The 24,951-nt window shown below is 36.4% G+C and overlaps 1 protein-coding gene across 2 annotated transcripts in view; it reads right to left on the reverse strand.

The window, feature by feature from the left end:
• The window catches only part of cntn5 (contactin 5), a 184,086-nt gene extending 166,212 nt beyond the window's left edge, over positions 1 to 17,874 (reverse strand). For both annotated transcript variants that reach the window (XM_087795066.1, XM_087795065.1), the window contains exon 1: positions 17,662 to 17,874. The gene's annotated coding sequence lies outside the window, so the exon portion shown is untranslated. The remainder of the gene's footprint in view (positions 1 to 17,661) is intronic.
• Positions 17,875 to 24,951: the final 7,077 nt, after the last annotated feature.

The following is a 24,951-nucleotide window of genomic DNA, read 5'->3' on the forward strand; positions in this document are numbered from 1 at the left end:
TATCTGTAATTTAGTACACATGTGAAGTGGGTCGACAAGAATATATTTTTTTTGTATAACTACTGGGAGGGTTTTATGGGATTGAGTAATAGGTTTTTGAAGCTTCGATTACACATATTGGAAAATTGTTCCATCGACACCCCTATCCTGGATCTCCAAAAGTTAATTATTATGTAGAATCTAGGGCTGAACGATATTGGATATTGGTGTCTTTCTTTCACCTAAAGAAAGCTGCGCCGCACAGCTCACAGACAGACAAGACGTAAACAACAACAAGACACAGAAGTACAAATTGACAACTTTACAGAACGTGACACTGATTGGTCAAAGTGCACATTTAGGAAATGCTTGATTTATACAGTAAAAAATGATAAATTATCACACATGTTTTCGATATGCATATCGCAAGTGCCAATATTGCGATATGGCTATTTTTTCGAGATATTGTGCAGCCCTAGTTGAATCTGAAGTGTTTTGGGGTCTGGAATGGGGTTTGTTACGCATGTCTGAATCAGTTCATTGCTAATTCTCAATTCCAAAAATATTCTTAAACCCAACCTCTTAAATAACCAAATACGTTTGTTAACAATATATACATTTATCAAAAACAGTTCATAATTCAATAATAAAATACATAAAAATAATGTCACAACACTGAACAAGAGAAGGAGAGGCAGCATATTGTTAAACGCTCATTTTTCTCAAGTTTTATTTTTGTTTCCCTTTTGCCTTGATTTGCCATCAGCAAATACCGTACGTCCCAAAAACTCTGCCTCCCACAATCAAAATTTAAATACATAGAAGGAAAAAAACAAAACATGAAGGACACAAATCAAAGCTTGGACCTTGTTGTTGCAGCGCCGGTTATAGCTGTGACGATGAATCACCTGCTCATGTAAACAGTGAATAACTGGCTCTTGAAACGGCATAAATAGTTGAATAAGGCGAGACTGGCTAATTAAATTCTGTATTTATTTTATTTTATTTAATGCTTCCTAATACAATGTTGACAAACATAAACTAGCGAAGCTGCTTCCATTTAAAAGCTTTGAGCGTCTGATGTTCGGACCAGTTGTGAGTAGATGTCAGCACATCACGCCATCAATTATTGACAGTGAAAATGTCAATTATTTACCTTCTGGAATCTTTTTCAGAAGCAACACTTCAATTTTAATGTCCATGTGTCTCTCATATTCTCCATGACAGCTTCCATCTTGAGAAAGGCTGCAGCAGCAGCGATCGACCGTGGCTGGCATCATTACTACGCCAACGTTTGACCCACAATCCACTATTTAAATCCATTTTATTTCAATGTTTACTTTAATATCTTATGAGTTTGATCCATTTACAGATAAAAAAGATGAAGCAACCCAGCATTCAAGAATAAAGTCACATACATCTTAACCTTATCAGCGTTTATTGATTGGGTCCGACCATGTGGAAGCCCCAGGGCAGACCCGGGACACACTTGAGAAATGAAACCGCTTGTTTTGTCCGAGACCCGTCTTCCAGCAGATTATTTTGTCGCTATAATCACAAGAGATGATACGATCAATGCTGTTTAAAGGACTCGCCGCTTGTTTTTCTATCGACTACAACGGCGTCTGACAAGAACATGACAAGTGCAAATGAAATTACCTACGATTCTGACAGCACTTGAAAGCATCATCTAGCATTAGCTTCTCTCATGTTCACACGAGCAAAACCAGACCATTGAAAAACAAACTTTAATAATACAAAATATGACTGACATTTAGGTTTATCCAACCAAATAGGAAACAGTGTGAATAGTGTTAACAGTGTTAAGTGTTGAAACTAAATAATAGTAAGTAAGTAAGTAAGAAATATTTATTTATATAGCGCTTTTCGAGACCAGGGTCACAAAGCGCTTAAACAATCAAAACAATACTCAAAAAAGTACATACTTTAAAGATCAAGATAATACTGAGAACAACACAGGAGTTCCAGAAATTCAAGGAAAAGCCTGAACAAATAGAAACGTCTTAAGATGTTTCTTAAAGGTGTCAGTAGATCCATCAAGCGCAAAGAATGACAAAAAAATGAATAAAATTGTTTTAATGTATTTAAAAATGCAAAACATGCATCGATTAAGCCGCAATAATAGTACTGGCGCCTCCTAGCTTCAGGAGAGTATAGTATAGTAACTGACCTTCATAACAGCTGAGCCACTAATACTTGTTTACTTTGTACTCACTGATATATTGAAGATGGAAAAATATAAACAACTCATCAGAGCAGATATATAGAAGGAATTCTTTTTTGTTGCGCCTTTGTTTAACCCTTGTGTTATCTACGGGTCAAGGTGACCCAGTGGCCAAAAAAAAGTGACTGAGTATTATTAGAAAATGTTCCCATTTAACTCAAAAAAAAATGTGCTTGTGGTATCCCTTGTGTTGAAAATGCAGAAACATACAAACTCATCAAACTACATTATTTGCGGTAAAACGACATGTTTTTTAAAAGATATTTCGCAAAATAACTTTATTGTTTTGGTTTTTTATAACTACAGTGGTATTGTCATCATATCGTCATAATAACAATCAAAATAATAACTTTGAATTTCTGTTTGACAATTCATATTTTCTTAACATGTTTTCCAAGTCAAAAACATGAAGAATGTCGAAAACAGAAGAATAAATAAATAAGAATAAGAAGGTAATAAATTAACATTAGTTTGTTTCAAGTTAATAGTTCATGGCTGACATAACAAAGACTGAAACTGTCAATACAATTAGTTTAATCGAATTCATTTAATTCCCCCACTTTTAATTTAGAGTATTCAAATGATTATATATTGGATTTGCTCAAATAATTATGTTTAGGCATTATATTGTTAATGAGATTTTTTATATGTTCAGGAATTATCAGGACATGATTATGTTTGTTCTTATTTATATTGCTTTTCCATTGTTGTTTTTCAATAATGATTGAAAACAATTAAAAATAAAAAGCTTCTCACGGGCAGTCGTGTCTCAGCTTAGCTTCAGCCTCGAGCGCTTCATTTAAGGAAATATGTGTGTTTGTTTGAGTGAATTTTCTGTGAAAGGACAGCAGCAGGTGGCTGAACGTGAACATCCCACAGAACGCTTCAGGACATTCGGAAAGTCTCTGTTGAACGCTCTTGGCAAACGTGTAGCAAGCTGTCGCAGCCTCACGAGAAACTCCATCACGACTCCTGGACGCTCGGTTGATCCTCAAATACGTGAGGCTCGCGTATGAATAATAGTTATTAATCCGTTTAGATTTCTGACTGATAAAATCACTAATGTCCCTCTTCACTTGGATGAACAGATTTAAAAGAAACGCTGAGGAATTGATGGTCGAGTCGTGAAGAAGACTTTAAAGTTGGGTCGGATCACCGTTTGGATCAACTAGTCTTTTGAAGGATTTGTTACACGATCTTAAGCAAGGTCTGTAATGCTAGTTAGTGATGGTCTGATGAAGCTTCATGAAGCAGTGTCATGTTGTTTAGAGGTCCGTAGGTGGCGCCATCAGTTGATGTTTCATTAGAACAGTTGTTCAAAACAAAGGTAAATAGTGCAGAGACCGCCATCTAGTGGACTCTGATGAAACTTCATAGAGTTTTATCATTTTATGAATAAATGAAATAAAGGCTTTTTTTTTACCGTTTTTAGAAAAGAAAAGAATATCTTTATTTTATGAGCATATTTTATTGTTGTTGTGTTGTCATTTCTCTTCAAGTTATTTTGTCATTACTGCATTCATAGTTGAAACATTGAATTCTTGATGGGCAACACTGCAGCACAGGAAGTGTTTCTTGCATAAAACAACTAAATATTTCATCATGTTTTCCCCTTTAAATGTTTGATTTTAAACAGTTGTGTGCATAGAACATTATGATGTTTAAGAGATTTATTTAAGATGTTTTTCTGCCATTCAATTTATGTTTAGAAACCGTTGGAACTGCATAGTTCAACAATCCGAGAGCGTGAAGCATACATTAACATCTGCGCCTATATCATCATCATCATCATCATCATTGTTCCTCTTCTTCATCTCCAACCTTCTTCTGACAGATTCATTTCTCATCTAAATCATTCCTGCTGAACCGTTTGGGTGAACGATAAATCTTTTGGCTGGTTTATCGGTGACAATATTTTGATGTCACTATTTTCCTTTGTTTTGAACAACTGTTCTAATAAAATATCATTTATAAACTGATGGCGCCACCTACTGACCTCTAAACAACATGACACTGCTTCATGAAGCTTCATCAGACCGTCGCTACTTTATATTGTACTACAAAAATAAAAATAAAATGTGGATTACCTTGGAAAGTTGTTGATTTTCTTTTTTTTATTTTGTGTATTTTAGCAGTCAGGAGCATGTCTATTCAGTATCTTCATGGCCAAAGAGTTTGGAAGTTTTGCTCTTTCAGGCCTTGTGCGATCTTGTGTAAAATTCATAAATAAATTCAACTTGAGCATCTATCCGTTGACATTGAGCAAACCTTGAGTGTTGGAAAATATCCTCACCATTGTATAACATAACACTTACACTTTTAATGTTGATTAGTCGGAATAATGAAAACCCAATCCATAGAACGTCTAAAATGCTTGTCAAGTCACTGTAAGTTTTGTATAAAAAATAAAATGTAAAGTAGTTGTTTTTATTAAACTGGACCATCTAGTTGGCCAAGCTATTTAGTTAATATATGTTGCCTGCTTCTACACTGCATATAAAACTGTATATTGTAGTTATTGACAGTTGTAATTGGTTGGCTGGGCGGCCAAGCATCACAGGAGCTGTTCAGGTTGATTATGGGTCACCGTTACTGAGAGTGTGGTTGGGGGAAGCAATTTGAATAAATGACTGACTGTGTCAACCTGGCTGGACTGAAGGCATGTTATATATTCGTAGCCCTGAGAAATCATGATGAGGAGTAGATTGAAGTCACACACTTCAATCTACTCCTCATCATTCCTCAGGCTCGCTACCAGGGGTGTCAACACCCTCACGAGTAAACGGTCACACGGATAACAAATCATAACCATTTGGAAAAATCCATAAACGTCTACACACTTCTCTTTCCTCCAATATAAACATGCCTGCAAGTGACGGGTAACTGCTGTTGACCAATGAGGCGTGTGTGTCCTGGTCATGTGATGTTGTAGTCAGAGGGGAGACTGGGGTTATTCATTGACGACTCACAAGCTTTAATGGAAGGTTTTTAAAAGAGCAACTTTTCAAGTGTTTATTAGGAAAATTGCGTAATTATAATATGGTGACTCTGAAAAAAATACAGTTAATGAAGTTCTGTGATTGATCTATCATTTTGGTTATAATTTAGTACTCATTTGAGGTGGGTGTAAAAGAATGAAACATCTTTTGAACCTTAATTACTGGAAGGGCTTTGTTGTAATGGGATTAATTTGGAGGTGTTTTGAATTGAGACAGAACCCTCTAGTGGTTATATAGCGCCACTGCAATTGAAAGGTTGCATATCAGAGATAACAAATCTATTTGACTTTTTAACAATTGTTGATAGATATACTTATTTATCGCATTGTTCTCTTCCATGATACTGTATCAATATTTGACAGCACTGTTTTAATTATGAATATATTTCTTTGGCATTTTTGGCCTAAACATTTTATGTCGTACCATAGATTTCATAGTTTATAATTCACTAAATGAAATAGTTATATTTTTTACAATTAACATGCAAATACCCACAGTGTTTGTTAATTTTTCTGTTGCAATTATCCTTGCCGCCGCCAGATGGCAGTCCTTACTTACTCCATAGATAAAGGAATCCTGAAATCCAGCGAGATCATTGCAATGACTGAGGATGAGAGGATACAGTCGACTCCAGCAGTAAAGCTGACGTTTGGACAGAGGCAACGACTTCATCTATTCAAAAGTTTGTGTTGAATTTTTTAAACAGTTTTAACCTTGATTAACAACAAAACAGTGTAGTGTAGTACAACAATATTTAAACTGATACTGTTGAATGTAAATAGTACAATGTTAACGCTATACTTTGTGTACATTTAACACTCTATGGAATGGCCCACATGTTCTCTGTCACATTGTTATTTTCGAAAGTGTTAATTTAACACCAGTGTATAAACCCCTGGGTCCGTGTTATCAACTCCAAACGTAGAACTTACTATTCATCTCTCATCAGTTACTGTTGCAGGTGTTTGGTGTTTCATATCAGATCCGTGAGATATCACGTCTCTCAGCTGCCGTCTGATGTCTTTCCTCTTTGAGACAATGCAAGTGTCAATCAAGATTCATGCAGCTAGCTTAGCAGCGGCTGCTAAAAATATACAGTAGACTCGTTTCATTTCTCATGTCGAGGCTTCAATACAAGATGGACGTTACAGACGAGCAGTACGGCGGTATTTGGATGTTTTTAAGTTTGTCTTTTTGGACGAAGCTGCAGTCGCTACATTAAAATGAACATACATTTTTGCCAATAAGTCTAAAAAGGAACATAATCCCAACCCTTAGTCGACATGAGGTTAAGATTCAGATTCAAGATTCAAAGCGTTTATTGTCATAGGTACTACCATGAAATTCTTACTTTGTACCCCCAACAAAAGTGCACAGTAAAAATAAACATATATATATCTATATATATACATACATATATAAATAACTATATATACGTTTGAAAGAATAAAAAAAACAAAAAAAACAGAGCAACAAAAGTACAAGTAGTGCAAATAGTGCATGAGGTAGATGTGGTTTTAACTGTTGAAAAAAAATAAAATGTCCAGCAGTGTTCCTTTACTGTATGTAATAATTGTGTGGCACTCTGGCGTTGCAAAAACGTGAAAAAAATACAATAAACGATAAAAAGCCATCTTGTATAGTAGAGTATGAGTGAATTTTAATGAACTAACGCTTTAACTACTTCTCTGTTAACAATATTTGCAGATGGCGTTGACACTTCTTAGAACGTGGAATCAATTCATTCAGCGTTAAAAGGCAAAACATGTTCTGTGGTAAATCATTTCCACGCCGTTCCTCTCGCTCTGATATGCAAACACTCGGGACAAGTTGTTGACGACGAGCGCCGCATTATTGTCTATTTTCGTTCCATTATTGTTCTGAAAGCGGGAACTCTCTTGGGGTTCCCGTGTCTTAGCAAAGCAGTTCCCCCTTCCAGTGATGTCTCCTGTCACCGCTGCAGAGCGCCCCGGCCCCCGCAAATATACCCATTAGGGTCCCTGTAGCCACACATGTCATTCTTAATTAGAAGCCCCCACATCCCATCCCAATGTCTGTAAGCTCTTGTCAATAATAGTTCGTCGCAGGCGAAAACCAGGCGACTGTAACAAGACACCGAGCGTCCATCAAGGTTCACTCGTCTACATACTGGCGTCTCACGTCTGATCCGACGCTCCTGGACCCGTCAGAGCGTGAGCAGGAGGTGGCGCCGGCTGACGTTGACACAGATGTTTAATCACATCTGAGGGAAATCTTGTTGGTGGGTCTGACGCACAGAACTTCACGGCTCAAGGTTCCCTCGATGATGATGCCGGGGGGGGGTGAAGCTGTATTTATGAGATGCAGCCTCGTGGCAAGGCTGTGGGTACGATTCCTGGTCGATGTGAGTCTCAAGCTTTTCTTTGTTTTTTTTTACATTTTTCTCTTGAATTTGAGTTTTCTTTTTACCTATGACAAAATTATTTTCTTCAAAAATATATACAGAAGATTGTTGCTACTTTGGATCGTTCATGTTTCTCTGCTTATTTATATTAAACTTCTCAATAACTTGTGAAATATACCAGGGGTGTTAGAAAACATTGATATAGTGATATATTGCAACGTTTTTTTTCACAATACTGTATCAATTATTTTTATTTATGTTTCTTTTTTTTACATTTCTGGCTTGTAAATTATATATTATTATCTTTTCGTTTTTACGGTTTATATTTCACTGAATTAAACAAATCTGTTAACATGAAAATATTCACAGCGTTTGTTCATTTTTCTGTTGCAATTAAACTTCTGGCTGCTAGATGGCAGCAGTCATTACGTCCACTGTAGCTAAAGGAACACTGAAATCCTGCAAGATCCTGGCTATGACTGAGGATAAGAGGATACAGTCGACTCAATAAGCTTTTAAAGCCGATATTTTGATTTCAAAACAAGGTAAATAATTACGACTTTGTCAAGAGTCATGTAGTCTGTAAATTCTGCAACAGGTAAAAAAAAGTACTCGACAATACTACAAATATATCCTCGTTCCTATGGTATGGCAATACAGCGATTGTTGCCCCTTAATCATGATATGCATCATCTCACTGGATTTTTTTTCTTTAAAAAATATTGTAATTTAAACTTTTTTTTTTTTTTTTTTTACAATAAGTCAACTGCATACATTAACTACCATAAGAAATATTAGGAACAATCATGACTTGTAGTATTTCTCTCTCCCTATCATCACAAAGGTGATTTTCACTAGTGCTGAACGATTAGTTGCGATTAAAAAAATATACTGTATATATTGCAAAAGTGTGCAATTTTATTTAAGTTTATGTTCATTTGACATTCGGGCCGTCAAATAGTCACGTGACTTACAAGCAGCGCCGAGTAGAACAACAGAGTGAGGGAATTACGTAAATTATACATTGTATTGGAGAAAAAAATGCATGAAAAGAGGACGTTGAAAAAAAATTGCATATTTAATCGCAATCTCACTATTGAGGAAAGTATATATATATATATATATATATTGAAAATAATGTAATTGCGATTATTTTTATACATATATGTATATAAATAATCGCAATTACATTATTTCAATAAATGTTCAGCCCTAATATTTTATAATATAATTTTGCCTGAAGTCCCCACATGAACACCTAACTTCTTAAAAGAATTGGACGAGACAGTGTTTTCAATGTGTTCACTTTCAGGGCTGAAACAATTTGTAGATTCAAATTGACATCGGGATTGAATAAAATACAACTTTCAAATCCCAGATGACATTTTTAGGAGCAAATAAAGAAGAGACGAAAAGCCTTTGAAAATAGTTTTTTTAATATTCTAATTACATTGTAAAATGAATCTACAAACTGCTTTCTGTGACTCCACATGTGTATAAATATTCAGTGCTGTTTCATTTATTCAAAATTAAGTTTTTGACACTATAATCTCTTTGATATTAAGAAATATTTTTCATAATTTCCATTTGTGTTATTTAAGGATTTTTTCACAGTTAAAAAGTTATACAAAAGATATTTTCAAATTAGGGCTGCGTGATATTGGAAATATGTTCGATATTTGATATTTGTGTCTTGAATTGCGATATCGAAATTAATTCGATATTTTTTTCTTTCACCTAAAAATGTGGCTGCAAGTGCACGCAGGTGCGAGTACAGTAGGGGGAGGTTCCTGGGTTTAGTTAAGGAAAACTATGCAATATTTCCCTTTCGTTTATTTCCGAGCTTCATGATCTGAGGAAAAATAACACTTATAACGCTCAGTTTTGCAGGACTTGCATCGGTTTCCCGCGAAACTGAGCGACATCAGAGAGGAGCCGCCGGCGCGTTGCAATATAATCAATCAAATCAAAACAAATCAGTAATAAATCCACTAGTTCAAACACACATAACAGTTTATAATTGACCTGACGCTAACAACTCAGCTCATTAGCATACGGCGAAGATGGAAAGGTTTACACTTGTTTGGAACTTCAGTTATCTTGTAATAAAACAACTGAAACGAGATGAAAAGTACTTAGAATATGTTGCTTTAGCAAAGGAGGTTGGAAGAGATGAGTGACTGGATCACTAGTGTTTAAGTAGCTCATAAGTTAGATTTACTTCCTAAATATACTGAGCCGCGCCCAGCGAGCCTGCAAAACACATTGCCATAGCAACCAAGCCTAGCAAGCTGCACCGCACAGATAAACAAGACATAAACAACAACAAGACATAGAAGTACAAATTGACAACTTTACAGAACGTGACAAAGATTGGTCAAATTGCGCATTTAGAAAATGCTTGATTTATACAATAAAAAAAAATAATTATCCCACATGTCTTCAATATGCATATCGCACGTGCCAATATTGCGATATCGATATTTTTTCGATATATCGCGCAGCCTTAGTTTAAATGCATTTAAGTATCATTGAATTCATTTAATTTCATCATAATATGTCTACAGCGAAGGATGACAAACTGTAGACTGCAAAAAATAAACTGCGAGTTTAATCGCAATATTAGTTCAAAAACAACAACCCTAGTAAAAACAGTTACTTGGCTAAGAATAATAGTATCACTACGTGTAGTGGCTTTAAAGTGAAATCCTAAAGTAATTATGTTGTAACAAAAGGTTGCGGAAAGTGCAACCCACGAAAACAACCACAAGTTTATACAACAATCCCTTGTGCCTTAAAAATACCAAAGGTAAACGCCACTGGTTACAAAATTTTAAAAAAGAGCAAAGAAAGAATGATATTGTTAATACATGACATTATTTTTTAAGGTGATGTCGAAGACAAACGTCGGAAAGAAACATTCACTGGAGGACAAGTGTGCCAGATGTAAGCATCAATATCAGAGGCTGTAGCATTTGCAGAAAAGCGTGGCAGACAACAGCTAAATGCATCTCAGCCAGTGCGACGCGGACAGTAAATGTTTCCTTGTCGAAACACTGCTAGCATTAAACTGTCATTTGAAATATCTGCACTTTCAGAAAAGACACACGCTCTCCCCCCGAATCCAAATAAAGTTTACAGCTCAAGGCAAAGATTTACGATGGATTCCTGGGCTCTAATCTTACCCGCTCAATAACGCCTTAAACCACATCCTGAGAGATGACCAATAAAAATAAATCACACATTTCCAATAAAGGCTGAACATCGGAGGAGGGAATTCATCACAGCGCAATTACACTGTGTACGTTTGGGTGTATCTAATAAAACATATTTCATCGAAGAGAAGTCGTTATCCTCGCAGCCGGAACTGCAAGTAAGTCTTCAACTTGCGTATTAAGGGTGTTTTCTATTTGCTGAAGTGAACCAACATTTACACAAAAGTTTGCTTGATATGAATGATAACAGCTACACATGTTGAAACGTTTCAAAGGTTTGAATGAAATCGATATGCTGTATAACATCTGCAGACTTTTTTTTAATCAATAATTAGGTTTAAAAATAATATTGAGATTATGATTAAGATGCAGATTATAAACACTAGGGTAGTCACTGGTCTGTCAATGATGCTGGTGCTGAAAAATTAATTATACACTTAAGTAGCCATTGTTCGTTTATTATTTGAAAAAAAATAACCTTTGATTAGAAGCCACAACATCTGCCAGGCAAACACTCATAACAATCAACTAAAATGAATCACACTACAGCCATTGTTAAAGAATTGCTTTTATAGTCTTATCACAATAAACATGTAGTCATGCTTGCTGCGGCTCACAATGAGCTGGAAGGAATGATCCCAGTTAGAGTTTCGTTTCTCGAGAAATTACAGTTTGTGCATTAAGATACAGTGACCTCACCAAGATATGCGAGCTGGTCTGTCCGTGGAGCCTGTTTTGCCGCGCTCACTGACTCATACAGAAAACATTTTTTTGCTGGCTGCGTCCAGCAACAAATGAACAAACTGTTTGTATTCAAGTGTCTAATGCTCTGAGCTTTCCAATAAGAAGGCAGCAAGAAGCGGAGAAAGTGGTTTGGGACGCGCTGTGAGAAGCGCCTCCACTCCTTGCTGGTGGTAAAAACTGGATTCTGACACTTGTCTCTGTTTTCATTCCGATTGTCCGGGAGAAAACACCTGACAGCCACTAGATGGCCTCATCAACATAAATACAAGTGGGGTTCATTAAGAAAAAGAACTCTAATAAGTCAGGACATAGTTGAACAATGTCACAGATTTTTTGTTTTTAATTCAAGTATAAAAATGTTAGGGGAAGAGAATATCGCCAAAACGCAAATCATTTTTTTCTGATATTGATATCAGCTCAGTTTAGGTTTGACATTGCTTATTAGTTTTGATTAATTTTATTATTTGGCATTCAAATAAAAAATATTTTCATCATAGTTTTTTTTATTGTTTATATTTCGATAAATGTAAATAAACATTTTTCTGTTGCAGTTAATCTTCCTTAGATGGCAGCAGTTATTACGTCCTCAATAGCTAAAGGAACAATTAGATCCTGCCGGATCCTGCCAGATCCTAGCGATGACTGAGGACGAGAGGATACAGTCAACTCCAGTAGCTTTTAAAGCTACTGTTTTGACACATTTTGGTTTCAAAATAACTGAAAGTAGTTATGATTTCGTCAAGAGTCATGTGATCTGGAAATTTTGCAACACCAGAGTCAATTACTTAACAATACCACAAATATATACTTGTTCCTACAGTATCAAAATACATCATATTGTTTCCCCTGTATCGTTATTGTATTGCCAGATACTGGCCAATAAATACCCCTAAAAATATACCTTTATGTTTTCATTTGTTTAATATCATTTTTAATTAAAATGTTTGGCACCAACGATCAGCTTCAGGGGGGTCGACTAACGTCAACGCTCTTGTTTACACTTCATTTTCAAATCTCAAGTGGCTCCATCAAGCTCGGTCACACACTTGATGTATTTTTAGAGCAGGTCGTTCGGTCCAAGGGTTCACGATGGAGCTCATGATGGTCTTCAGTATTGCGGGCAGATCCATCACAGCATTAACTTTGCTCAAAATAGTCACATGCTGCTTTTTTTAGTGTCCCGAAAATGAGGAATAAAGTAGTTGCAGACGCACTTTCACAAGGACGTCTTTGAAGGACCTTAAGCATTCGCTGCCTTTCAGACGAATGCTGTCGTTTAAAAGGAATTAACTGACTAATAGTTCATCATTGGCTGCGAGCAGACGTCTCACAGGGACGCTGTAACCAGCACTGTCAGACGAACACAATACAACACATTCAAGCACAAAATGAGTTTGTTACATTAGCATATCTGTGATTGGATCCGTCCTGCGGCTCTGGTGTGCGGCGTTTGAAGCCGTCTGCCGCGCTAATAGAAAGACGCACTTTCCAAGAAAACAGCACAAGCTTCCTGGCAGGAGTTCTTTGGCCCAAGCTCTGATCTACGTTGGTGGTGTGTTCTGGTTGAAGAAAAGTCTTTCCCGTCAGTCAAAGTTTCCAACTTCCCTTCCTGACTGAAGCCACGGACCCATCCGTCAATCGTGGTCCTTCCTTCACTCGTGAACAAGGCCCCAAGATGCTAACACTACTCCAGCTCTGATCTACAAACAGGTCAATTCGCTGTTTAAAAAAAGAGACTCAAGATGTCTGACCGACAATAGCTGATCCTAATTAAGGCTTTTAAACATCCCAGTTCATGAAAACTAGTGATGGTCTGATGAAGCTTCATGAAGCAGTGTCGTTATTGTCAGAGTCCACTAGATGGCGGTCTCTGCACTATTTTCCTTTGTTTTGTACAACTGTTCTAATGAAACATCACATCATTTTTAAACTGATGGCGCCACCTACTGACCTCTAAACAACATGACACCATTTCATGAAGCTTCATCAGACCATCAATAATGAAAACTACATAATGTTGTAGAAGAGGAGTTTCAAACTATATTAGCCAAGGGCCAAGGGACAAATACAGTGTATTTTAAGCCAGCAGAGAGGAATCTGATTTTATCTATAGTTTCCTTTTATTCTTTGAGGCCCAATTCATCTTAATTTTGGACCGGTTGTTCCCTTTCACCAAATAAATTGAAGTAAGTAAGTAAAGGTTATTTAGTAGGTCTAAAGTGACTTTCTAGACCAGGGTCCCAAAGTGCTTTTACTATCAAAAACAAGGCCAAGACACATGAGACAAACACAGAAAACCAGAAAATCAGGGAAAAGCCTTCAGATGTTTCTTGAGGGAGTCAGTAGACTCTATCAAGCGCTGAGGGAGAGGAATCTGAGTGTTGTATTGACAAAGATATGTCACTAGTTCAACACTGCAGAAAACTGACCAGAAACTGTTTCCTTCAACTGAAAAAAATCTATAAACTTTGGAAAATGATGTTACATCTGGAGCCTGTAATCCTTCTCGTCTGGACTATTGTTACAGTTAATTTTCATGTCTACACAAGAAGCTGTCTCACCTGCAGTTAATACAAAACACTGCAGCGAGAATTCTTACCTTCTCTAGTAGAAGAACTAGAACACATTTCCCTGATCCTTAAAACACTTTCACTGGCTGCCAGTTCCTTTACCCGTTTTGTTGACATCCAGAATCTGTGTCCCTTATCTTATCTTAAACACTGGCATCTTTAGAAGTCAGATATCAACATGAACTAGCTATTTTTTAGCTAACCAACCGGCGTTTTTTGATACCAATGACTAAACAATTTTTCTATTAAAATGTTAAAAGATAAATTCTAACGAGAAAGAAAAATGACATAACATGTTGCACAAATTTTGAGTTCATCGTTTCATCTTTGGTTAATTTGGCAAAAATGTTTTCTTGCCGAAATAAAATGAATTTGAAATGCAAAATAACACTTTCTAACAAACAAATAAATAAAGATCAATATCAGATTCGTCACTTATCAGTTTTTCTTTTTCAGTTTTTACCACCGATGCATTGGTCGGTGCTACAAAATTAACGGATTCCAATACCCACACATAGATCGACTTGGTGGGCAAGATTTGTTGAAACGTTTGTTTATCGAGTGTGACACAGGGGATCTAAACTCAAACCCCAAGGACAAATCAGGCCATCCTAGTCATTTTATGCGGTCGGATTAAAAGCTTTAAAATACAGTGTTTCATTTCAAACTATTGAAGCGAAAAATGAGATAACCAACAATGCCACTGAATATTATGACCAACACATTTCCAAGCTTCCCCCCCTTCCACAGTAGTGATGATACCAGAATTACCTCGGTACTTTTGAAAGCGGGGCTTAAACGGAGCAGGAATAATGTCATAATATCTGCTTTAGAAATGGAAAACAGGCGGATTTTGTCCAATTACAAAAAAAGGTCAACTCAATTTTTATCTTTGTGATGTTCTGTCCGTACTTTTTATGGGTTTGAATTGTGTGTAAGACCGAGTACATGAAGGGCTTCTCAAGGTCGATGACGGTGCTGAGAATGACAGATTCTTGAAAGATTTTTTAATTTTTTTAATGTAAAAATGTTTATTGGGGAAAATGAAATCTTCAAATTGTCTGGCTGTTCATAGTCAGTTCCACAAACACCCTAAAAATGTAAGCCATTATAATGGAATTTAATAAAAGAAAACAGATATAAATTAAAGATAAACTCAGAGAAGAAAGTGTTGTTTGTGTTTTGCTGGTTTTTTTGAAGCTCTGCACAGAGAAGCTTTGTGCTAAATTTAGCCTGCAGCAATTAAAAGAAGGACTGATATTCTGGTCACACTATTTTTCCATCGAATAAGTGACCGACCAAAAACTTTGGATTTTCATCCCTTCCGCGTGATTGAGTTTGATCTATGATAAGATAAGATCCTGAGCGCACGCCGTGAGCTGAGATACTCTGTCGACAAAAACAACGAGAAGAGGAGACAGCTGTGGTGGATGTGGATTAGGGGTGTAATAGAAACATTGATACACCAAGATAGAAATATTATTCTTCACCATATTGTATTGTTATTTAACAGCACTGTGTCCATTTATTTTTATTTCTGGGAACATGCAAACGTCTTTGAAATTAAACTTCGGACCAACAACCAAGCAGCTCTAGCTGCTTTTAAAGCTGATGTTTTTGACACATTAGAGTGGAATCCGAAAGCTGTCACCAAAATTCAGCGTACCCCAAAACCGTTCAGAGAAATATGCTAGTGTATTAAATAAAATTTTGTATCTAATGAGGATCGAAAATATCGTATAGAATCATATCGTGAAATTAGTGTATTGCTACAGTCCTGAGGTGCACTGTTAGGATTATTGGATGATGATAAATAAGCAGTTGTGAGCTACAGGTTGAACTATAATGTTTGTTTGCAGAATAAGCTATAGATGTGAGGAATCAGAATCAATGTCGCTTTCACCTATTGCCTCCTTCAGTATCAATCCTTTTTTTTAATAAGGCATCGTCACTCAATAAGACTTTCATTTAGCCATAAATCTAGCCATAGATGGGAATAAAAATACAAGTTACCAACAGCCGTTTGGCCGTAAAAAGCACAACAATTATTATTTTATGGTAAAGAAAAGAATGCTTTAATTAAAAGAACAAAACCAAAACACATCATGTGGCCATACATGTTCTGACCCAGAGTGAAGTTTATATCTGAAAAAGTTTCGTAATGTTTCCTTTAATTATCATTCAATACTAAATTGACACTTGCCCGTTTACAGTTCACTACTGTTGAACTCAAGGGCCAATTACTAAATATTTCCCACCATTTAGGAAAAGTTAAGTTGACGCTGGTGTTTTATCCATCGATCTATCTATCTATATCAGCAGAGGAAAGGACGAACATGTTTGTTTCTGGCTCCCTCCACTGCTAGAAAAGTGTAACTGCAGCAATGTAAATTTTCGCGAAAACTGAAAGGTCACTAGCCACAGACTTCATTTGCATTTGTTTTCATTTTTACAGCTCTTGTTGAGTCGGGTTACCATTTTTTTTAAAATATTCTACAGCCATGATGGACAAAAATGCAACCGGTGTCTACGTCTTTCTGTTATGCTTGGGCTGGAAACTATCATTTATATTTGGCTGAACCTTTTGTGGAAGCTGCAGTCCTGGTCTCATCTTCACACTTTTACTATAATATTTGAATATCAAAAACACTTTTTACACCAGAAATGTATAAACAGGAATGTGTTTAGGAATCGGGACTGTAATAGTTGGGTTGCTTTTAATACATATTTTAGCATTATAAAACAATGTATTTACATAAACAAGGGACCAAAATGCAAAGAAATGTCAGAGTTTTTACTCTGGATATACAGAAAATGTAACTTTATTTCAGATTTGTGTGTTATTTTGTTTGACATTAAGCATGCAAGGGTTTAGGACTACAAATTACTGAGATTTATTTGAGATTATTTTTTACATTATCTGCATGTTCAGAAAATATTGATTAAAATTGCGAAAGTTATTCATGAATTCAAACCTCATCAATTCAAGGATCATTGGGTCATTTAAAGGCTTTAAAAAAAACAACAGCCCTAATTTGAGTGTTATTTATAGTCATGAACAACCATATCCTGCGTGACACAAACACCAAATAAAGACGTATCATAGTGTTGCTTTGCACAAACAAACATTAAATAAGTCAATATTAATATCAGGTGGATGTAAATAAAAGGTTGTACTGATATATTAAGACAAACGTTGAAGGAATTTGAACCAGAAATATGTGACAGAATATTTGTTTTAACGCAACTTCTCTTATCGATCCAATACGTGGTAATATTACTACTTTATGTTTGCATTCTTATACATTAAATACCTGAACCTTGAGATAAACACTGTGGTGTATTTTGGAACAAACTGGTTAAAGAAAAGTTGTTTGAATAATCCAGATTAAGGAGCAGGTGGATGAGAAATATTAGAAATAAATTGTATTTAATCTTCATCTGTTTAATAAAAAAGGTATCAAGTGTCGTTAATGTGAACCACTTGTGTTGATAAAAGATGAAAACATGAAAACGATCCACTCACCAGAACACGAGTGTCAGTTTGTTTTCCAGTCTCGCAGTCGAGTGGAGCGAACAACCAGCGATCTGAAGAAAATCCACTCAAGTCCGTCTTCAGTGCGCGAGAACATGGAACATCCTCGTGGGGGAACATGAACTTCAAAGCATAGTCCTTTTTTTGCTCCAGAACCTCGGTCCAGTTCTGTTCGCGCGGAGGAGGTTCCGTGTGTCAGCGGCGTCTCCGCAGCTCTGGAGCTCCACTGCGTCTGGTGTGTGTGTGTGTGTGAGAGTGTGTGTGTGTGTGTGTGTGTGTGAGCATAGGAAGGTGTTCCTGCTCCTCAGGAGGTGTGTCCTCCACTGGTGTCGAGGTCCAAAGCTGTCAGAGATCAGAGATGATCATAGTTACAAAAAACAAAAAAAACCTGATTCAAATATTATTTAAAAGCAAATGTATAATCTAATAAAAAAAATATTAAAGGGATAGTTCACCCAAAATTAAAGGGGGATTTGGATCCTTTTTCAGTGTAATCCAATCTTTTATAGAGTTTTAGGCAAAAATGTAAATCTATTTGAACTGGAGCTCAGTTGTCTTCGTCCAAAAAGACAAATTTAAAAAACATCCAAATACTTCAATACTGCTCGTCTGTAACGTCCATCTTGTATCTTTGTAACGTTCTGAAAAACTTGAATTAGTCTGTAAGTAAGTAAGTAAGTAATTTTTATTTGTATAGCGCTTTTCCAGACCAGGGTCACAAAGCGCTTAAACAATCAAAACAATACTCAATAAAGTATATACTTTAAAGGTCAAGATAAAACAATTTGTATTTGGAGTTCCCAGTCTCCTCATTAAACGCATTGCAAGTGTCACTGTTCAAGGTTTACGCAGCTAGCCTAGCAGCGTTCTCTTACCACCAGATTAATATATAGACTTTAAAAAATGAAAAAAACTGAACAATTAATCGTGTCGAGGCTTCGATACAAAATGGACGTTACAGACGAGCAGAATTGAGGTATTTTTGGGATGTTTTTAAGTGCGTCATTTCGGACAAAGATGAAGAAAACTGAGCTTAAGTCACTTTATTAAAATGAACAAACATTTTTTTCTATAACTCTAAAAAGTAACAGATTACTCGGAAAATAATCCCAACCCTTAGTCAACATGAGCATGAGTAGTAAATGAGTGATGCATTGCATTTTGGGTGAACTATCACTTTAAATTAGATTCAAATGTTTAAATAGTGTGTTGAAATTTGTTGATTTAAGTGTGTATTAAATAGATGTTAGACTCTATTGTACTCATATGTATGTGTCTGTTTGTACAAAACTCTATTTTAATTTAAATATTTACATTAGAAAATGATCTTAAGCCACGCCCACTGAAAGGATGCCTTTTTCTGAAGATAATATCTCATTTATCATAACAGCACCCACTTTGCTGTGATTGTTCAAGCGTTGAGGTTTGTCACCGTGCGTCATCAATCCCCCCAAGTCTCCACCTCCAAGGGATTTGTTGTATAAACAAAGCGGGTCATGATTACAGCTGGCTGGAGGAGGAGTGAAGACTATTATTACGTCCTAATGGAATCTGCTCTCGTAACCTCTTGTTCGCTGAGATTTCAGATGGGGGAGAACTTTATAAGTTAATAAGTTCAAAACATGGTCATGATGAGGGACTTAATGCATCTTGGAGAGGAAGATTTTAACATTTGAAACATGATAGTTGGGACAAGCACTATGGAGGTATTTGGATGTTTTTGAGTTCATCATGTTGGACGAAGAAAAATAAAAAAAGACAGTTGAGCTTCAGTCACAAAGTTAAAATAGACTAAAATGTTTTTACTATTACTCTAGAAAAGAACGGATTACTTTGAAAATGTCCCCGACCTTTAGTCGACACCATGGTGACTAGAAAATGATTCAAATTAGAATTTTGGCAGAACTAACTATCTAAACATTTCATTTTAATGTATAACGTGTTTTTCTACTTTTGTAATTCGGCAATTAAAGCTAACCTCAGAACTAAGTAGGCTAAAGTCCAATGACAAATGCAAATACATGTGAGTTCTCTGGTTTAATCATCGCGGAGATCGTTGCTGCGCTCCGGAAAAGTGTGCCAATAATTCTGGTTTGCAATTTAAATGAGTTAGCAATTACAGCGCAGTAGGTTGCCAAGTACAGCCCGCTGATGTGCTCAGGCCACTAGAATAACTTTTCTTTATATAGCTTAAATATTCTATACATTAAACATAACATTTTCATATACAAGCACAGACCATCTTGACTTTGAATATAATTGTATCCGCTCTCGCTGTCATCATGAGAAATGTTTTGTCTATTTCTCGTTTTTTAATAAAAAATAAAAGTGTAACAAGATTTGAACACACAACAACGAGTTATATCTCTAATGAGTTGTCGGTCTGTAACCTTGAATGATTCTTAAAGTGCATTCCACTTGCCTACCAAGTTGTTTTCTTAGCCACCAGTGAGCCGCCGAGAGTTGGAGGACCTTGGAATGACAATTCAACTTTACTGTTTCAGCGGTCGAAAGAAAATAGTAATAGTAAAATACAATTGCTGACAGCAATCTGCGTAGAATTTAGATTTTTTTTTCACTAAAGGAATAGTGAGTGAACGATTGATTGATTATAAATATATTTAAATTTATTAAATGTATTTTTCAGAATTTTCTGGTATTCCTGTGTTGTTCTGGGTGTTATCTTGACCTTTTACGTATATATTTTTCATTGGGTATTGTTTTGATTGTTTAAGCGCTTTGTGACCCTGGTCTGTAAAAACGCTCTAAAAATATAAATTACTTACTTACTTATAGTTAGTGATGGTCTGATGAAGCTTCATGAAGCAGTATCATTATTTTCAGAGTCCACTAGATGGCGGTCTCTGCACTATTTCTCTTTGTTTTGAACAACTGTTCTAATGAAACATCACATCATTTTTAAACTGATGGCGCCACCTACTGACCTCTAAACAACATGACACTGCTTCATGAAGCTTCATCAGACCATCACTACTTGTAAAGCTCTACAGAAGGGTTAGGGCCACATAACTTTCCCCCCTTTTGATTAGGGGGGTTGGGGCAGTTATAACAGAAAAAGTGTGACTATCACAGGTGCCTAAACGTAAAAATGCATTGTTTTCCCGAAAGCTACACATAAAAAAAAAAAAAAAACTTTCACTGAAATTAATAATAAGAAATTTACATTATATTTGTTAAATTTTCCAAAAAAAGACCTTCATAGAGAGCAAAGATGTAGGTAGGTGTACAATGAACAACAAAAAACATAGTCTTGATCGTCATTCAGCTATTAAAACAAAAATATTGACCCCCTTAAAAAAGAGGGTCCTATTTTTACGTCACGCACGTCAATAAGACTTTTTAAAAATGCATCTCTGGTGTTGTTCAGGCCAAATGTGGAAGCTGGTCGTAATTCCGAGACCACTGCTATATATCAATGTAACATTAATCCAGATATGATTCAGGCATATTGTAGAAAACAATATCATTTCACACATTATTGTTGAGTGTTTTATGTAATATCTTAAGTTCATTTAATAATTTAATTAAAATGTATCTTCCCTGATAATGTCCATTGGTACAAGCATGGATGTTTTATTAATTGATGTTTACCTAATATGTAATAAACTATAAAAACTTCTTCTTTATGATTGAATTAAATTAATTTAATTTATATTCATGTCAGGATATCATCACTGTTCTCAGAGATGATGTGATTATGTTGGTTCCATCCATTTGGGATCGAGGAGCAGCTCCTCTAAGTCAGAGGCCATCGTGCTCAGTCGTAAATAAGATTTTTTTTTTTCCCAGACAGAGGAGTTTTCGTGTCTTGGGGATTTCAAATGGGAGGATATTTGGACACAGACCTTGGAGACACTGACAAGATGATGTATCTCAGCTGACCTTGAACTTCTCAGCATTACAGAGAAGAGGTGGTGGTTCCTGCAGAGAAAAACATGTACGACTTACATTCAATACATCTAGTATTGTGTGATCTTTTCTTCTTTTTTTTTCTACCGTAGATAAGTTTTCTTCCTTTTCCTGTTCTTTTCTAAAAATAAACACGATGTGCGATAACTATCAGAGGACTCACACCTACAGATATTCTCCAGTCAAAATCGTAGCTTTTCTTTGCGGGCGTATCGATACACATCATTCCCGGGCGTCTCAGTCGGCACCTCTTATCGTAATTGAAATTTGAAGGTATATCTCAGTAGTCCTCGGGAGGTCAAGTGTTTATCGATGTGAACAATTGGCTGAGGATCAATCACATTCTTCCAAATTGGTTTTTGAATTGATCCGGGTCACACACTAGTCAATAGGCCACTCGGTCGGCATCTCTGAAGAACGTCTGAAATTCCTGCTCGGATTGTAACTCGGTTTTGCCCTTAATTATTATGTTTTCTTTTGTTTAAAAACGGTGGAACCGGAGGGTTGGTTCTTCTCCTCCTCATGTTCATTTGGATAATAAAACAGTGATGTACTATAAATAAAAGGGTTTGAATATTGAGGGAAACAGCAGATGGTGATAAATGTGGACAAAAGCAATGCCTGGTTTTACGATATCCATCTGCAGGATTGCTTGTTTAAGATGTGAATTCTTTTTATAGTTCAGGCAGAAATGTTCATTTGCAGAACGACCCATCCGAGACTTTCCCGTGAGCGAGTTCTGTTTTTCACCTGAAATGCAGCTGGTGTGTTATCTGATGGTGAAGTTTAAAAAGCTGCGCCATAATTCCGATGTCTGTCATGTCAAGAATTCTCCTACTCCATGTACGACATTATGAATACAAATATCACCAGGTTTGTTGGAACCAACAGATCACTCTCTCTTACCCGCCAATATTCTCATGTTACCAAAGCCATGTAGTAGATTTGAACAAGAGTTTTTGGAGGGTCCATTTCGAGCGAATAACCGCAAGAATCTTAATTGATAACGTTAGCTTCGCTGGTGGACGGTTGACTTGGTATCAACATTGACTGGCATTGTTACTTTAGAGAATTCTGGATTCATTTTTTTAGTACTTTGATGTATTTCAAATGTTTGAGATGATAAATAAAAACAACCACACAACCCGTACTAGTAGGATGATGGTGGTGATACATTTTCAAAAATAAAACACTATTGGATTATTTTCAATTTACCCTGAACCATTAAAAATGCATCATAACCAGCGGCAAAGACAAGTTGAGATGACCTGTCAGACACTTGAACAACAGGAGTTTATCTTGAGGCAACAAAATGTCTTTCAATCAATTTGTTAATGCTCACAAAAAGATGGACGTTACAGACGAGCAGTATGGAGGTATTTGGATGTTTTTAAGTGTCTCTTTGGAGGAAGATGGAGACAACTGAGCTCCAAATTTAAATTTTGGGTGAACTGTCACCTTCACTTCCTTTGCACTTCTTAGTTACATGTTACATTCAATAACAATTGGATAACTATGGTGCAAGAATGTATGATATTTTTGAACTAAACTATAACTGAACACTGTATCACTCCATTGTATAGACTTTCTGTCTGTCAGTCGATAAGCAGAAATGTTTTTTTTAACACTATGGGTTTAGTATTGTTAAGTATTTTCCTTTAATTTTTTTTAGTTGTTCATTTTTTTTTAATTTAAAAGGTTTGTGTGATCAATAGTAGAATTCAAAAATAGTGACTTTTGGTTTGTATTTAGAGTAAATCAAATTTGGAAAAAAATTTGGAAAATTATTTTCATTCATTGTTCTTATCTCTTTTCAAATGTCTTCCTCTCTTTAAAGTTACTTTCCCAAGGAATAAGTCATTTTGAAATGAGCAGAAATACTTTTGAAAGAACTAAGTATAACTATGTTTTAATTTCTTGCCAATCACTGTTCATGAGATACTTGAAGTTAAAAAGATCATTATTCTCTTTGTCAGAATTGTTTTGTTTTTTTACAACTACAGGATGATTTTTGATCAAATTGGAGTAAAGACATGGTGTTGCAAATGTAATATCGATCGGGAATCGCAGGAGTTCGACTGTTTCCACTTCAGGGAACCGATGCCAGAATGATTCTCTGTACATATTTTATTGAGACGCTCCATTACTCCCATGCCATCATAAGTGCAGCACTTCTTAACTCAGCATTAATGGCACTTGACTGGAGAGTATAGATTGGTACCTTCTGTCTCACATATCACTTTCTAAGCTCATATTGCCACCCTCCACTGTGAGCGTTTGACTGACAATATGGCGCTAACAGCCTGCCTCTATCCTCCGTCATTAATTAAACACGACCCATGACTGAGTGCTCTTCCCTTCGCTCAAATAATCAATGCCAATGCGTATAGTTATTGGCTCTCAGATGCCATCTACTCATTAGACTTTGCTTTAAGCCTGGGTTGTGAAAACCTGTGGTTATTAAGAGTGGCGAGCACGAGATGGCGAGGGATTATTTCTGCAGTCCAACTTTTGTGTTGTTGAGGTGTGGCCTGGAGCACTTTCAAGCTCCATTAACAAGTTCGAGGGCCTCTACAGACAGTTTTCACAGACAGTTGTTGGTGCTATTTGATTTCCTGCCCGGCGAATATCTGCTGGATTCAGTTCTCAGCAATGTGTGTCGATAAAAAAAAAAACTCCAGCTTCATTTTTTTTTTTTTGCTCTCACTTTTTATGGCCAGGATTCTTACAGGCCAACATTCGTAACAACCCACGCCAAGAACCATCCAGAAGAAACATCTCTCTGGGGGAACACACGCTCAGCCGAGCCTCGACTCTTAACTTCCTGCCGTTAAACTTCATAACTAAAAACTTTATGAGCCAGAAATGACCACCGGAAACCCTTACGTTCTGCAATTAAAGTAATTGGACCTCAGCAAAAAAACAATCACAAAGGCAGTGATGACTTGAGATGGAAGTCTGTCTTTATGGCCGTCCGTAACTCGGTCTATAATCACCATAACAGTCGTCATGGCGACTCATTTTGCATAAATACATTTTTTTTTACTGTTCTGAGGCAGTAGCTGAAGTAAAACGGCCCAAAAAATACAGTTCTTCTGGGAGATTTACCAGGGTTTCTGAGGTGAATTGATCATAGCTCCGCTGTGTCCTGGGACTAACCCAGGGCTTCCTCCAGGTTAAACATCTCCACGAGGCAACCTGGCAAGGTACCAGAGCTATTTCGCTTCGAGAAATAGTAGGAAAAAAAACTGTTTTGCTCTTTCCGTCACTACAAAGCTGGTGACCACGAGTGAAAGTAGAAATATACGTCAATGGATGGTTTCGCCTTTTTGGCCCACGCTTTCTTCAGCA

Source organism: Callionymus lyra, chromosome 7 (genome assembly GCF_982586985.1).
Source record: "Callionymus lyra chromosome 7, fCalLyr1.hap1.1, whole genome shotgun sequence".
In the NCBI taxonomy this organism is placed as follows: domain Eukaryota; kingdom Metazoa; phylum Chordata; class Actinopteri; order Syngnathiformes; family Callionymidae; genus Callionymus; species Callionymus lyra.